The 16,887-nt window shown below is 37.0% G+C and overlaps 1 protein-coding gene across 5 annotated transcripts in view; it reads right to left on the reverse strand.

Moving 5' to 3' along the window:
• The window catches only part of ATG4C (autophagy related 4C cysteine peptidase), an 80,126-nt gene extending 69,853 nt beyond the window's left edge, over positions 1–10,273 (reverse strand). Inside the window, exon 1 of one of the 5 annotated variants that reach the window (XM_045835579.1) lies at positions 10,048–10,273. The gene's annotated coding sequence lies outside the window, so the exon portion shown is untranslated. Of the gene's footprint in view, positions 1–9,960 lie in introns of all 5 variants that reach the window. The other 4 variants (XM_045835578.1, XM_045835580.1, XM_045835577.1 and 1 more) reach the window with 4 other exon arrangements.
• Between the last annotated feature and the right edge of the window lie 6,614 nt (positions 10,274–16,887).

Here is a 16,887-nt window from a genome sequence, read left to right on the forward strand (position 1 = left end):
TAAAATTGCTGAGATAAACGGCTTTTTCCTTTTTAAGACAAACAGTTTGATTCTTGTGGTTCTTAAAGACATTGGATTCAGCTGTTTAGTCATGTAGAAAACTTTAACTTCCTCAATGTAACTCCCCAGGGCAGCTTTGACTGAATGAAATGGCAGACAGCTCTTAGTTCGTAACTTGTTTCTCCTTAAAATAAGTGTGGTAATATTTGCAAAGAGGAAAAAGAATAAATTAATACTTGAGTCTATTAGAATATCTTATTTATATTTGTGTGAGATAAGCCAAGGAAAGGCAAGACAAACAGTATTTAGTTTAACTACAAATGAACAAAAAACACAAATGAAGAAACCACAACAAACTGTAAGAGTAGTTGTCTCATTGCAAAACTCTAAACTATCCTCACCCATAATTTCCCTTTCCCAAAGCTTTCATGATTGTTTTAAAAATAAAAAAAATAAAATTCACTCTTTATCAAGTATAAAGTGAAGTGATAACTTACTCATTATCCAGTATACTTTAATCTCCTATGGCACCTAAACTGGGTTTGGCTGCCTCAGTGATCAAATTCATATGCCAAAATCCTTGTTTATTTTATGTAGTGTTGTCAGGACCTCAGCCAGAAAATCATCAAAATAACATTCTTCACAATTTCCATACATTTTTTAGAGTGGGTTTATAGTGTATTTATTAAAACTTTAGAAAAATTAGTAAATGTTTCGAGTAAATCTTATTCACTAATGCATACTACAACAAATCATTCCATCCACCATTTCCACATTTGTTTGCTGTTTACATTGTGACAAATCCATTTTCAATTAAAAGATGATAGCATTAAAAAGGAGAAAACTCTTTTATTTGATCTCAGTAAACACAGGTAAAGCTACCAGATGAGGCTTATTACTAAACTTTACTGTAAATGAGGTGAAAAGCAGAGTGAAGACTAAGCAGAGTCCTTTGGGAGGCAAAGCTACCACATGTGGTATGAAAATCACAGACTGAGACCCAGATGTCATTTTTAGAGAGTCACTTTTCTAACCGTAACCACACATTAAGACAGTCAATAAATTATAAACTGATAAGTGTAAAAGGGTACTCAAATTGATGTCCTTAAAGGGCAAATGAAGGTAATCAGCCTCTCCCATATGACAGTAGATAGAATATTTTACCTACTGACAATTTAAAGCCACGTAAAAGCTCCTGACAGAAAGAACTTTAAGGACTGATTCTACAGAACACATCTCGGTAACACAATATGAAAAATAAAAACACTGCAGACTTCCAGCATTGCAATGCTTGAGCATCTTCTGCAAATATTCTGCAGCAAGATGAAGTACAGATATTGACTTAGAATTTTTCATGTGCTTTTAGCTACACAATAAAATATAATGAACTGTGAGATCCACTCTAAGTTTTTCATCTACTACAAACTTTTCTACTTGCTTGCATTTTTTGTAACAAATATCAATCCCTTGTCTGACCTTCAATGTCTCTGGACATGTTGATCTGTCATCTCTGCTCTTACTTCATCTCCCCATCTCAGTTCTTTGTTGGCAGAAACATCAAATATTGTATCCATTTCTTTTCCCTCTCTTTACCTGTACTCACCGATCATCTATCCTCAGGCACTGGGTTTTGTGTTCACTTTTTAAATCCAGATGCTTATTTTTTTAAGTGGTAATATGAAAAAAAAGGAGAGCACTGTGATACTGTATTTATTTGGACTGTCCCCTTTAGAGCTAAGGATTAGTAGATGACAGTAAGAGATAAAGACAAAAAGACTGAGAAAAGGAACAGCAACATAAGGCAGGACACACATGTTCAGAAACATGATTTGATAGAAAGAATAAAGAGCTGCTAAGGAAGGGACTAATAATGTAGTTTTACCTCGAGGATACATCTTATAAACATGGTTAGGCTTCCTCAGGATCACATCCTCCAGTTAGAAACACTCAATGCACAGCTAATTTACAATGATGATGCAAATAACATGTACTATTTATGTATCCTCTTAAATTGAAAAAGTAAAAACATCTATGGAAGAAACTACATACTGAGCAGATATTCCTTTACCCTCCCACATGACTTGGATCAAGTTCCAACAGGCAAAGCTCTGCATGTGTGCAGCACTGAGCATCATATGTTCACAGACTGTAGTCGTCATCATAACCAACCTAAATGAGATATAGTTTAAATGACTTCAACCATTTACTTGAAGACTACAGTAGGAATTGTTAATGATATCTGAGCTGTCTTAAGCATTTCTTGTCTTAAGCATTATCTCTAACAAGGACATAATATCTACTATAGTTTGATAAACAATTTTAATTATGTCAGGTCCTTGGTAACCTCTGATGAGTCCAAGGTAACTATAAATGTATGCAACCCCCTATTTCAAAATGCAACTTTGAAAACTATTAAATATGCAGCCTACATATAAAAAATAACATTTTGAGTCAAATCACTTAATCAACAAAATAAACTTTACAAGAATTGAAAGATGTCAGAATCTCAGAATTGAAAGGGAGCTTACAAAGCATTTCCCAGGCTATATATTCAATCTATCAGTAAATGCTCCTAACCTACAGTGCTTGGGCTTGCTGAGGAGCAGTAAAAGAAAATGTATAAATTTGAAAGATAAAAAAAAATACTACTCCCATCCCCAGGAATCTGGTCTGCTGTCTGGTTCAGACACACTAATCACTAATCAGGTTTCACATTTTATATAGTAGGTTAGATCTCCTTTACAACATTGTTGAGTATTCACACAGCCTCGGTGTGAACACTTCTCGAACAGGGAGCTCAGTACTTAATGAGCTTTATACTGAGCTGAAAATACAGCTATAAGTTTACAAGCCAGATACTACTTTAAACTATTTGTTCTCTATCAATGTAACTGTTCTATAGTATCCATATATCTACATGATACTGGTTAATAAATAACCACACTTGCTTGAAAGACATGGAACCAAAAGTGTGTGTCCTTTAATTTCCATTAACTGGTCCTGGTTGTGCCCTCTAAACTAATCCCTATTCTAGCTCATAGCCTATCAGATATTTAAAGACATACCTCCTACTCCACCCCACCTTCACCGTCTCTTTTCCACATTAATATTCTCAATTCCTTCACTTAGTCAAAAAATTGTTACATGAGTGGTAATGAGGGCCTCAATCAGAGTTTTGGTAAGGGGATAAGAAATGAGATATAAGCAACAAGCTGAGATGGTAGAACTAGCAACATTATACAATATTGGAGTGCTTATATGTCCACATACAGATTTCGGGTCTGATGGCTAGGAGCATCATGTTGCCATTAACAGAAACAGAGGACCCAAGAGAAAAGGTTAAGGAGAAGATGGGGAATTCAGTGTGAGACCCAGTGAGTGTTGAGGTCTGTAACAAGTAAATACGGACATTTCCCAAGTCCCATTCCATTAGATGCAAGGTCTTTTCCAAGTCCCATCCCGTTAATTACTTTCGCCAAGAAAGACATGTGTCTGTTTTATTGAGACTAGTAATTACATGTCATTTAAGTATAAAAAAATCACATTTATTTATTCATCAATATTTGGCTACTTTAGTAAGGCACTATGAGAGATACAATGGTTTATGAAACCCAGCTCCTGTCCTCATTTAACCATCCAGTCTAATAAGAAGATGCCTGTAACTAACCAGAACTCAAAAATGTATATGCTTATGTCTCACATTAGAAATAAAGTGTTATAATTTGTACAAGAAATATTCCCCCTTTCCAATGAAAATATTTACACATGAAAAATATGTGTAACTATATGTGTAACAGTAACACAACTGGCATGCTTCAAATACAAAGAATAAGGACTTACAAATAACATAAATCTTTCTATTCTGGGTGTAAATACAGAAAAACACTGGCCATATTTCTTAGAAATGAGTACACTAAACAATTATGTCTATTGTTAAAGATTAATGCTTGAATTGTATCATCAGTCAAAAGAAGAGCATTGTTTAAAACACTCACAAACACAATTGTTTTGGCTTTCAAATGGCATCAGTTGATGTCATTTTTTCTAATCATTTATAATGTTAAATAATATTCTATCAATGTGACAATAGAGCTACAAGTTTAAAGCCTTACAAAGATAACTGCATATTCTTTTGCTGGAGTCCCCTATAACTATATACCATGATAAAAGTTTTAAAATATTATGCCTACTTTAGTAGTTTTACAGATAACTGATTTTATAAAAAGTCTATTAAAAAGTAATTTATTAAGAACTTAACTACACTTATTTATCTTCAATTAAATTTATTGTGGTGCCATTGGTTAACAAGATCACACAGGTTTCAAGTGTACATTTTTATGATATGTTATCTGTATACTGCACTGTGTGCCCGCTGCCCACAGTCACCATGTATTTGGCCCCCTTTAACCTTCCCTACTCCCCCCTTCCCTCTGGTAACCACCGTACTGTTGTCTGTGCCTATGAGTTTCAGTTTTATATCCCACATGAGTGAAATCATATGGTTCTCAGCTTTTTTTGACTGACTTATATCATATAGCATAACATTCTCAAATAATATTTTATATTGATAGCATACATAATTATATAGAAAAATACAGTTCAAGTAACTTTGAGCATCTACTTTGACTACACATATTTAGTAGGATATATTCTAAGGACATAAAATGGCAAAGAAATCTTTACTTGGTAAATCTGTTAGTGGAGGTAGTTTCAGCACAGTAATTCCAAAACTGACTTATGTGTGTTGTAGGGCAGATTAGATGAGGAAATATAAGATGTAGTTGAGAATCGGAACTCTCCCGTAAAAAAGGGGAAGTACAATATGAACTAAGAGAAGGTGAAGATGAACTCTGTGGTTCTGAATTTGAACTGATGGTATCCTGTAAACTCATGATTGCTTCAAAATTTGGTGTGTGTGTGTATAATCTCATTTAATCCTCACAACAACTCTGTAAGACGGGTATCATCCTTATTTTGTAGATTAAAAAAACCAACAGGCTTAAAACAACAAAATAATTTCTGCAAGGCTGCACTGCTGGTAAAGAGCAAAACACACCTTCAGCCCAGACAGTCTGACTCCAAAGCCCATGCTCTTTGCTCCACACACTCCACAGCACTACTATGAAATGTAAATTTTAAATAATAAACTGATTGTATTGATTTGATGTCTGTCAACAATTACACGAAGGGGGCATTTCAAAGAAAATTTAAAAGCATGTCTTTTTCTCCTAGCACGCATTTATATTTACATATGCACCAACTGAATAAAGCAAAGTTTAACTAGATGCTGAATTTACTGCCAAGTCTCAAGTGAAAATAAACGTGATATATAACTGTATTACTCAGTTAGCTATTCATATATATAGTTGAATATGTTACATATAAACTCAAAACAAGTACCAACATATTTCCAAATGCTTTCACCTAGAACTTTATCCCTGCTCACTCAAGAAAAAAAGATACTGAACTTATTCCAGGTACACCATTTCTCAAATATATTTAATTGAAACAATGACCTAAAAGGAAAAAAAATAAGAAGAAATTAACCTTGAATACTGATGCCACAATTAAAAAAAAAAAAAAAAAAACACAACATGCCCTGGCTGGCATAGCTCGGTGGATTGAGCGTGGGCTGCGAACCAAAGTGTCGCAGGTTCGATTCCCGGTCAGGGTACATGCCTGGGTTGCAGGCCATGATCCCCAGCAACTGCACATTGATGTTTCTCTCTCTCTCTTTTTCCGTCCCTTCCCTCTCTAAAAATAAATAAAAAAAAATCTTGAAAAAAAAAAACATTAACAAACAAAGCCTGTCCGGCCAAACCTGGTCATCTTACAATGTTCTCTATCTCAGTGAATTATACTACAATCCATCCAGTTACATAAGCCAAAACGCTAGTGGTGGCCAATGGCACTTCCCTCTCCCTCGTTTCTTATACACAGTCCATCACCCAGTTCTACCTCCTAAACATCTCTAAAATCCGTCCATTTCTATGCATCTTCACCACCACTTTGCCTTAGGTGTTATCATCTGTCATCTGGCTGCTCCCATCCATACTCTCACCTTCTTTGAATCAGTTTTTCTTCTGTATTATACCAAGTTTCTTTTCCATAAAACTTAAAATAGATGCAACTTTAAATGCCTTTGATGGAATATTAGATTTATGTCTGCCTCCCCTGCTACACAAGAATGCAGGGGAGGAACTGCATTTTTTTCTATGCGGGTAGAAACTGTATTTACTGGCACTGTATCACTGTGACCTAGAAGAATGCCTAGTTAATAAATAAATGCTAAATGACTGAATGCATGTCAAAGATCACAAATTTATGTATAAACAGTCCCCAAAAAGGGGTTATAAAGCTCACTAACCATCATAAGGAGCACCTTATTTCATTTTACATTGTAACTCTGAAACTGCATACATCTTAGAGTTGACAATCTTTAATTGGCAATATTTTTTCCATAGTAGCTCATAAAATGATGTATCTTAGAATTATTTGTAGAATCTCATGATTTAATCAAATAGGAAAATCTGCAATACTAAGTTGAAACCTGGAAACCTAGCCTCCCTTCTCCTTTGGCCACCACCCAACTCCAAACACCCAATAATTAACAGAGCCTACTGGCTCCTTCACCAACGAGCTGTTAAATCGTTTTCTTTTTATTTATTTATTTATTTATTTTTAATCATTGTTCAAATACAGTTTTCTCCTTTTTACTCCCAATCCAGTCAAATCCATTGTTTTCTTCCATTCCTACTACAATTACACTAGATCCACCTTTCCTAATTACTCATTGCCTCATAGCCGAGCTCTTGTTCTAGCTTCATTCATTTAAACACTTGTTTCGAATTCAACACTGCATCTTCTATGTGCAACAATGGAAAAAACAGGAAATACAAAGCAGTCCAGTTGCTTGCCCCTCCTTCTAATCTCCGCCCCACTACACTTCAGAATTTTGTTCATTCTATGCTTCAAGCTGGAATTACCTTCCTCCCAATTTCTACCTACCAAAACCCTACTTGCTGCTTAAGTTCCAGATTAAATCTCATCTTCTTAATGAAATATTCCCTAGTTAATCTCTTTTCAACTTTAACATTCTAAATCACATAAAATCTACATGGATATGGGCTGTATTTATTTTCTGCTTCTGGAAGGCAAGGTTTACATCTCATACATTCTGTTAGAGTGTAAGGCCCCTGACAGCAGGGCTTTTATCTGTTTTGTTCACTGTTTTATGTCCAGCACCTGTAAGAGTATCTGGGTATAAAACAGCTGCTCAGCAACTATTTATTGAATTAACACTCTTCATGTATTCCAGGGTCGAGGACAAGTGTTTAAAACTGTGTGAACCAGTCTTCACAGTGGAGAAAGTAAAGAGCTAGACTAAATAACTTAAACTCTTTGAGCTTCAGTTTCTTCCTCTGCTAAATGCAAATAATGTTCAATAGTTCACTGAATTGTTGTAATGATTAAATGCAATAATGCTTTAATAGCATCTAGTGCAGACTGAGGACAAGAGGTGCTCTCAATAAACATTTAATGATTTTGTGTTAATAGTTAAATAGTAAGAAGTATTCAATATGCCTACTAAATGAATAAAATCTCAGGTAAAATATAAAAAGTTTGCATAACATTGAGCCTCTTACCAGTTCTCCAATAAACAATTCCATGAGTGGCCTTGGCTGGTATGGCTCAGTTGGTTACGGGTTTGAGTCTGGGTAAAGGCACATGCCCAGGATACATGTTCTGTCCCCAGTCAGGGCATATGCAAGAGGCAATTGATTGATGTTTCTCTACACCTCTGTCTCCCTCCCTTCCCCTCTCTCAAAAATCAATAAGCATGTCCTCAGGTGAGGGTTAAAAAAAAAAAGAATTCTATGAGTGAATTGGTTCTGAAATATTTACACTTAGCCCCAAATATTACATGGCTAAAACCATTTCTGATTTATTAGGAATAATCCCAATTTGACAGAATACAAGTATTAATATTTATATTTTATTAACATATACATTATACTTTACTGCTTAAAGAAAAACAATAATTTTATTATTAGGATTCTATCATGCAATAATCAGAATAAAAAAGTTGCAAACTTATTTGGGTTACATGGTCTCCAAAAAGCCAGGAACTACAATAATTTCTGTCTATAAAACATCAGTGAATAATATACAATGCTGTTCTACCAGACCTGTCAAAATATACAGAAATACCTCAAAAACAACTACAACAAATAAATTTTTAAATATATTTGCATTCATTTTACAGGAAAAGAACATCAGTTAAGTGTTTTTTTTAACTTTTTACTAAACTATAAAATTCTGTATGTTGGCTACTTTTTAACTTTCCCCAAAATTTTAAACTATTCCTAAAATTTTACAGCAAATGAAATGATAATTCAACATAGCATCAGATTATTGGGCTAATTACAAACTCTTCCTTGTCCAGGGAAGAAGCTTTATTGATGTATAAATTGGACCACACACAGACTTTACCTTTCAAAACTTTTCCAAACCCTCTGGGTAATTTCAGTGACTCATAATCTATTAGGCTGGTCAAAAAGTCCATTTAGTTTTTTTGGTATGATGGCTCTAGTACTGCTTAGGTGTCTTAAATTTCATTCGAAACAATTTTTTTAGATTGTATTGTGACAGCTGTCATATCAGCATGCATTTTAAAAAAACATCAAAATTGGTGAATGTTTTTAATATTGAAGATGGAAGAAAATATGCAACGTTTTCAGCATATCATGCTTTATTACTTGAAGAAAAGTGAAAACACTACTGAAATGCAAAAAAAGATTTGTGCAGAGAATGGAGATGTGCTGTGACTGATCGAACATATCAAGAGTGGTTTGCAAAGTTTCTTGGTACTATTGAAATTTTGGCAAAAGAATTTGTTGCTATAGGGGCTGTCTTTTGCATTAGAAGATGTTCAGCAGCACCCCTGGTGTCTACCCACCAGAAGCCAATTGTGGGAGATAGCCGACATAACTCAAAATATACAAATCAATAAAGCTATTGGTGAAAATGAAAAGCGTGTTGCCTTTTATTTTAGGGGGAAAAAGCCACAAACTTTTTGGCCAACCGAATAATTACAAATCACTAGAAACCAAGGAGGAAACAGTATTCTCTTTAGTCTAATATGATATCAATTGACATAAAAGTACTGCAAAATACCACAGGGGATGTATGCTCCAGGTCTGTAAATGAAAAAAAAAAAAAATCCTATCTAATTACTACAAAGAGACGCGAGGCTACATATTCACCTCTAACTTATAGGGTAGCAATACACTACATGTGGGAAAATAATACAAAAGAAAGCTAAGCCAAAGAAACCTTAAGAAATATAAAGCCAGTAAGCAGGCATGCTGAGTAGACCATTGATGTCTTTCATCTTCACCAATCATAAGAATGCGTCTCCAACCTAAAAAGCCCTTGCGTGTGAATGGAGGTGGAAAAGTTGAGGGTGAAGCAAGAAGGAAATGAAGTGACTGCAAGTTAGTCTAGATGGAAAAGCATTAAAGGTCTGAAGCAATAACATAGGCCAAATAGGGGAGAAAGAGTTAGGAATCAGAAAACTGCGATCCCAGGAATACGGTTTGGCCAGGGGGCGGGGGAGCTCCCCCCCCCCCCCCTTTCTTTTATCTTCTTCTGTTGGAAGACAGAGGAAAGGAGTTAAATGGAAGCGATTGCGCAGGAAACAAGAGGTCGTGCCTAGAACGCCTAAGGAAAGCCACAAGAAGAGGAGGAACAGCTAGCTGCCCACATGAAGGCTTACGGTTAGCTCTGGAGCACAGAAAGGGAAAGTCAGAAGACAAATGACACTAGAAAGAAGTGAGGGAGGAACCAAAACCTTCAGAGTTCAAATTGCTGGCCACAGGGTCTCCTCTGAGGGCAGGGAACCCCCCCAAGAGTCCCAAGAAACCCGGTCATTAGGGGACCAAGACACTAATTCCCGACCTTTTCCTGACTCCCCTAGCCTCGAGTAGATCCCCTCACCGCAACAGAACGGGAGCAGTATAAAAAAAATGTGCAGGAGCCACCAACCCGGGAAACGTTCCAGCTCTAGCGCAAGCCGCCACAAACACTGCCCGCACACACACAGACGCTCCAACCTCAGCGCCGCGGCTACAGTCACCTCCAGTTCCCCGGCCACCGTAGTAAGAGGGACGGCCTTCTTATAAAACCAGAATACATCAGCCACTTCCGGAGTACTAACTTCCTGCAATTGGCCACAGCAATAACTGCCGCCTACGAATATTTGCCCCGCTGACTTCATCCATTCCTTGTTCCCCTGGCCACCCCAGCCACTAAAATTGCCAACAGAGCAAGCGCAGAACCAAAGGAAAGTATCCATCTGTAAGCAGGTCTCCAATAGACAAACCACGGTTGGCCTGCCCTGAGTTCCTGCTGAACAATTGGACTTCAACTCCCACCGTGCCATCCAGCACCACCCCTTCTCTGTGGCAGGAACTACAAGATCCAGTATGCACTGCGTCCCTCAGTCCTCACTCTGTTCCTGGTGGAAGGAAACTTGAGTGAGATTCAGAGGACCCGTTAAATCCATCCGTCTAATGTAGACTTTCCTGTCAAGCACCGCTTTACCTATAGGTGGGACTATAGTTGGGACTATAGGTAAATACTTTTTAAAATGTCAAGAAATGTGTGCACTCGTTTTTTATTGTCAGATAATTTTCAAGGATTTAAAAACATGACAGTCTGCAAAGGCATTTTATGAAATGAAAATTTTTATGCTCACTCATACGGGGTGTTGAGAGAAATACTACATTATTGCACAGTGTAATCATATCATTTTGTAGTAGTACTCCAAGATCCTGTTGGAACCGGACAGATGTGCTCCTGAGTTGCATAGAAAATTGCAGTAAGAGTTAAAAGCAAAAAAATTAACAGCCTGTACTACCTGACTATGAAACCACATGGGAAAGAAAACTTTTCAGAATGCAGAGTTTAAAAGTTCAAAATTAAATTTGAAATGTTTTTTTAATTTTTAATGTGTAAAATGGTTTGAAATAATTTTTCATTATTCTCACAAAAACAACTAACTACAACATTTATTTTCTATTATGTAGTAGGACAACCAAGTAACTGATCACTCAAATAATGTGCCAAAATCACAAACTTACTAGATTAACCAAACAAAATTACTGTTTTCTTGCCTGATTAGATATAGCTTGTGGTTTCATATTTTAAAACACAGAACTCTGTTTTGACTTCTTAGGACAGATCACATGCATCGAACAAGCTGTGTGGCTACCTTTTGTTACTTTCATTAACACTTGGATTGGAAGAATGAATATATTTCATTTTTTATATTGTGCATTAATAGGCCATGAGTAACGATACTTGGATTGTCATAATAAACTGCACAGAATAAATATACAGAATACAGAATTATACAGAATAAAAGTGTGTATACCACAAACACTGGTTTTCTATGGATTATAGCAAAATAAATTTTAATTGGTAAGAAAACAGATGAGAATAGTTTTCACTTTTATAACTTCACATATAAGTCACAGAGGGAAATTATATTCTCCAACTCTGACATGGCATCAGCTACCGTACAAACTGCTTTTCAACTCCGGTGTGCTAAATTATGCAGCACTAGCAAGTAAATATTTAACATCTATGATCATGGAAAACAATCTGCTGCTTTCCATACTCGTGCACCAAATCAACAATACACACAGAGAAAACATTTCCTTTGGAATGATTCAGAAGTAATGAAAAACTATAATTAGGTTATCTGCTGTTCATGTTTGTAGTAAATAAATACATAATTGCATCCAGTTATTAGGGATATTATTAAGACAGCTTTTAAAATATGCTAAATATTTGATGCCCGTACTTCTAAAGCAGTTTCAGTGATCAATTGGGTGAATGAATGTGGAAGAGAGTTTAAAGAATACATAATTTATGCAACAGAATTTAGGTTTTTAAAAGAGATTCTTGCAGCTGCGGTGCTTAGCAATATTCTCTCCTCTAAATGTGTCTTTGGCTTTCCAATTCAGCAAATTGCCAATCACACAAGAGTTAAAATTGGACAAGATGTTCACTTCAGTTCAACAAATATTCCATGAGTGCTACTAGGGTGAAGCACTCTGCCTAAGCACTATAGTCTTCCTGAAGCACAGTTATGATATTAGGGAAGATTTAAAGGGAAATGAAAAGCATATATGAGCTTTATTAGAATGGAAAATAAAGTATTGTAACATGAACTTTTGTGTTTTTTTAGAGAGACAGGAAGAGAGAGGGAGAGAAACATGGATGTAAAAGAGGAACATCAATAGGTTGCCTCCCATATATGCCCAGAACGGGGGTTGAACCTGCAACCTAAGCATGTGCCATGACCTGGTATTGAACCAGCGACCTTTCACTTTGCAGGACAATGCCCAACCAACAGAGCCACATAGTCCAGGGCTTTGCATTTACTTTTATCAGTATTTATTTCATGCTGAATTTACTCCTGGGACATAAGTTTTTGTTTCTTCGGTTTCTTCTGGGTTATCTTTTTCTTCTGAGCAACCTCCTCTCCTGCTTTAGGAACAATCTGCTCTTTTTCAATAGAATCATCTAAATGTATCAGGAAAAGCTCAGTTGTGTGTTATCCACCCATGAGTTCTATAAGTTCTGTGTCGCATCTTCAGTTCTTTGTTCACCTGGAGGTGCTCAATGACCAGAGAATCTGCATCTAAACCCTTAAGGTCAGCATTATCTATTTTTAAGCATGCATAGCAAAAATTCAGCATTCTCTTTGGGCCACCAACCCAGTGTCCAGCACCACCATTTTGCCTGGGCACACTTATCAGCTCCACTCTTGTAACAGTGGAATGGCACATGTTACTTCTGTGAAGTAACATCCTTTGGATACTTGGTGGCTTTTCAGATACACATACCCTTCATGGCCTGGGCACCTAATCAAGAGTTCTTAAAGTGAATACAAAGATTTGAACCACTTGATTTGCATGATTTTGTGGGGGTATTCTGAATAAAGTGAATAATTAATCATTTTCACAGATCACCTCTGGCTGCTTTTGGGAGGATAAAGAGCTGTAATGTCAACTTTTGATAATTACTTATGCATTTGGTTAATTGAAACACTATAATAGCCCATATACCTTTTGAAGGAACCACATCTTATTTTTTCAATATATTTTACTGACTTTGCTATTACAGTTGTCTCAATTTTTCCCCCTTTGCCCCCCCCCACCCAGTAGCCCCTATTCGCTCTAGCAATGCCCCACTTAGATCATGTCCATGGATCACGCATATTAAGTTCTTTGTCTACTCCGTTTCCTATACTGTACTTAATATCCCCCTGTCTATTCTGTACTTACCAATATGTACTTTAAAAAAAAAACTATTTTTAAAGGTTTTATTTATTTATTTCTAGAGAGAGGGAAAGGGAAGGAGAAAGAGAGAGAAATGTCAATGTGTGATTGCCTCTCATGCAGCCCCTACTGGGGACTGACACACAACTCAGGTATGTGCTGTGACTGGGAATCGAACTGATGACCCTCTGGTCCACAGCCCATGCTCAATCCATTGAGATTCACCAGCCAGGGCACCAATTCATATTTCTTAATCCCTGAACCTTTTCCCATTGTCTCTCTTCCACCTCCCAATTGATAACATCTCTAAATGATCTCCATATCTATGATTCTGATTCTGTTCTGCTTGTTTGCTTAGTTTGTTTCTTAAATTCAGTTGTTGATAGTTGTGAATTTATTGTCATTTTAATGTTCATAGTTTTGATCTTCTTTTTCCTAAATAAGTCCCTTTAACATGCCATGTAATAATGGATTGGTGATGAACTCCTTTAATTTTACCTTACTTGGGAAGTACTTTATCTGTACTTCAATTCTAAATGATAGCTTTACCAATCTAAGTTGTAGGTCCTTGCTTTTCATCATTTTGAATACTTCTTGCCAGTCCCTTCTAGCCTGCAAAGTTTCTTTTGACAAAACAGCTGACAGTCTTATGGGAGCTCCTTTGTAGGTAACTCTGCTTTTCTCTTGCTGCTTTTAAGATCCTCTCTTTATCTTTAACCTTTAGCATTTTAATTATGATATGTCTTGGCATGCTTCTCTTTGCAACTTTCTTGTTTAGGAATTGAACTAGCAACCCTTTGGTTCACAGGTCAGCACTCAATCCACTGAGCCACACCAGCCAAGGTGTAATAACCAATGTTTTGAACTCTGCATTTGATAGGTTGCTTATTTCCATTTTGTTAAGTTCTTTTTTTGGAGTTTTGTTCTGTTCTTTCATTTGGGCCATATTTCTTTGTCTCCTCAATTTGACAACCTCCCTGTGTTTGTTTCTATGTATTAGGTAGAGCTACTTTGACTCCCTGTCTTAGTAGCAATGTGCACACATAAGGTGGATGGGGCAGATCCTTAGGTAATCACCATAGTGAGGCAACCCATGTGAACTTGGTTGATGGAGTCTCAGATTATGGTATTCCTGCTCTGTGGCTCTGTGTGGTAGAGGACTCAGAAAGGAACAGTGCCACTGCCTGGCTTCTGGAATTTTGTCTGTGAGAAAGCTGTCCCCCAGCTCTTGCCCTGATGACAGATACTTCAGTTTCTCCCCATGTGCCACTGGTTGGCACCCTTTCAGCTATTGCCCTGGTGCTGGAGCCCAGAGGGAGTGAGTCTGCTAAGTCCTAAGTCCATTGTGGTCTCTGTAAGAGGAGACTCCTAAGAATCCCACAGTTTCTTCAGCTACTCTAACCCCCACTGGTTTTTACAGCCAGAAGTTATAGGGACTTATCTCCCGGCACTGGAACCCTGGGTTGGGTGGTCTGGTGTGGGACTGGGATCCCTCACTCCTGAGGTATCCCTCCCAATTTTTGTCTACCATATTTGAGTGTGGGACTGCCTGTTCCACACCTCTGCACTTCCATGCCTCAGTGCCTCTCTGCAAGTCACCACAACTCTACCTCTCCTGTCCGTCTGAATGAATGTGAATTCCTTGATTACTGGACTTCAATACAACTCGATTTTCTGATGATTCTGGGTGATATTTGCTTTGTTGTCTAGTTGTAATTTTTCCTGTGTTTGTGCAAGGAGGTGAGCTGTGTTTACCTACGTCTCCATCTTGCCAGTAGCCACCTCTTAAACATCTGTGTCTGTCTCAGCTCTAAGAATAGTACTTTGTACAGTGACTGGCACTCCAGAAGTGTTTATGGGAGTTCAGTGATGTCTGAGGCCCTGAATCTCCCTTGTCCTTAATATGATGTAGTTTTAACATAAGCTATTGGTTTTGGAATTAATAATTCAGATTATGTAATAAAATAACTATTAAAACCAGAATATTTGACTAATCAGAATATTACATTCTAAAATAATGAAAGACAGCAATTTACTGCTATGTAGATACATATATGTAACATTTATTTTAAAGCATACTAGCCATTCTAGAAGCGTATAAAGTGTAACAGACCTTCAGATTTTTGTTAGTAAACTTTTAGTCCTTAACTTCTATCTAGTGTACTTCTTATCCATCTCCCTCCTAGACTTAGGGAAAGATGAAGGTTCTGTTTAATAAGTAAATGTGTACAGTGAATGCCTAATCAAGGACATTATTTTGAGATAAATTGAACTGAACTCAACATTAATGAGGTGAATACTTTGTAGACTTTGAAAGTATAAAAAATTATTTTAGGCAAAATTTGGTGAAAACTTTCCTCCTTTCCAAATGACTTTATGTCTGTCACCTCACCTGTATCTTCCACCTCTCTCTCCACTGCCCCCTTTACCACAGTCTACAAACATGTACAGGGTCCCCATAATTCTGAAAGCCTCTGCAGTGGACTCAGCTTCCCTCATAAGTGCAATGTTATTCTATCCCCTTTCTGTTCATAGTCCCACGTCACAGGTGCTACAAAGTAAACTTTAACCTTGAAATGCAGCCCAGGATCAATTCATAGCTAGTGTTTATTAAACACTGAGCACTGCGCTAAATCCTGGCAATATAAAGAGAATTCAGGTAAGAAACTTACAGTCCTCCAATACAGTGTGATAAATGTTGTGATAGAGGTATGGACAAAGCATTAAGACAAAAAGGAGTGTCAGTTACTCTCAAATTGAGGGATCCTAGAGGGGGAAATACCAAGATCACTTAAATGACAAAAATAATTATTAACTAGCTTCTGACGAAGGAAGTTCAACCAGTTAAGGATAACCCATAAATTCATTACAGCTGGAGCGTGAGAGTGTGGGAACGGTACAATATAAGGCTGGAAAGACAGACTGAAGCTACTCATAAAGGGGCCTTGTACACTATGATAAGAATTTTGGACTTTCACCTAGTTATAAAAGGAACCACTTATGGAATGACTTACTTAGATTGCATTTTAGGCTGCTGGTTGCCGTATTAAGGAGAATGGCTTTGACTGGAAAGACCAGCTGGGAGATTGTTTTTATATTTCAGGTTTTAAAGAAGATATCTGAGACAGTGATAAGGAAAGAAAAAAACTGGACAAAAATATTAGGATAATAGAATCAAGATACAAGAGAGAGAAGGAATCAAGAGACATTCCTAGGTTCCTGTTTTTCAGTTTTCCACATGATGAGTAGGGAAAGCTTTGGAGATGTCAGACAGCGATGACCAGGAGGCAATTCGATTTGGTACTTAAAAGGAAGATTTGAGCTGCCTGTTTAGCATGAGGTGTCATTAGTCTTAGATGACAGCTGAAACTGTGGGCACAGACAAGGCTGTGAACTAAGTGGATGAGAATCTGAGCTAGTAACCAGTCATCCAAAATGTGACAGAGATGAGGTAAGGTGGAGAATGGTATATGCGTATGCAAATGTCAGGAACAGGATTTTTACATTAAAGCAAAGGACTACTGAATTACGCAGC

Source organism: Phyllostomus hastatus, unplaced genomic scaffold (assembly GCF_019186645.2).
Source record: "Phyllostomus hastatus isolate PE091 unplaced genomic scaffold, TTU_PhHast_1.1 phas_contig_209, whole genome shotgun sequence".
NCBI classification, from domain to species: domain Eukaryota; kingdom Metazoa; phylum Chordata; class Mammalia; order Chiroptera; family Phyllostomidae; genus Phyllostomus; species Phyllostomus hastatus.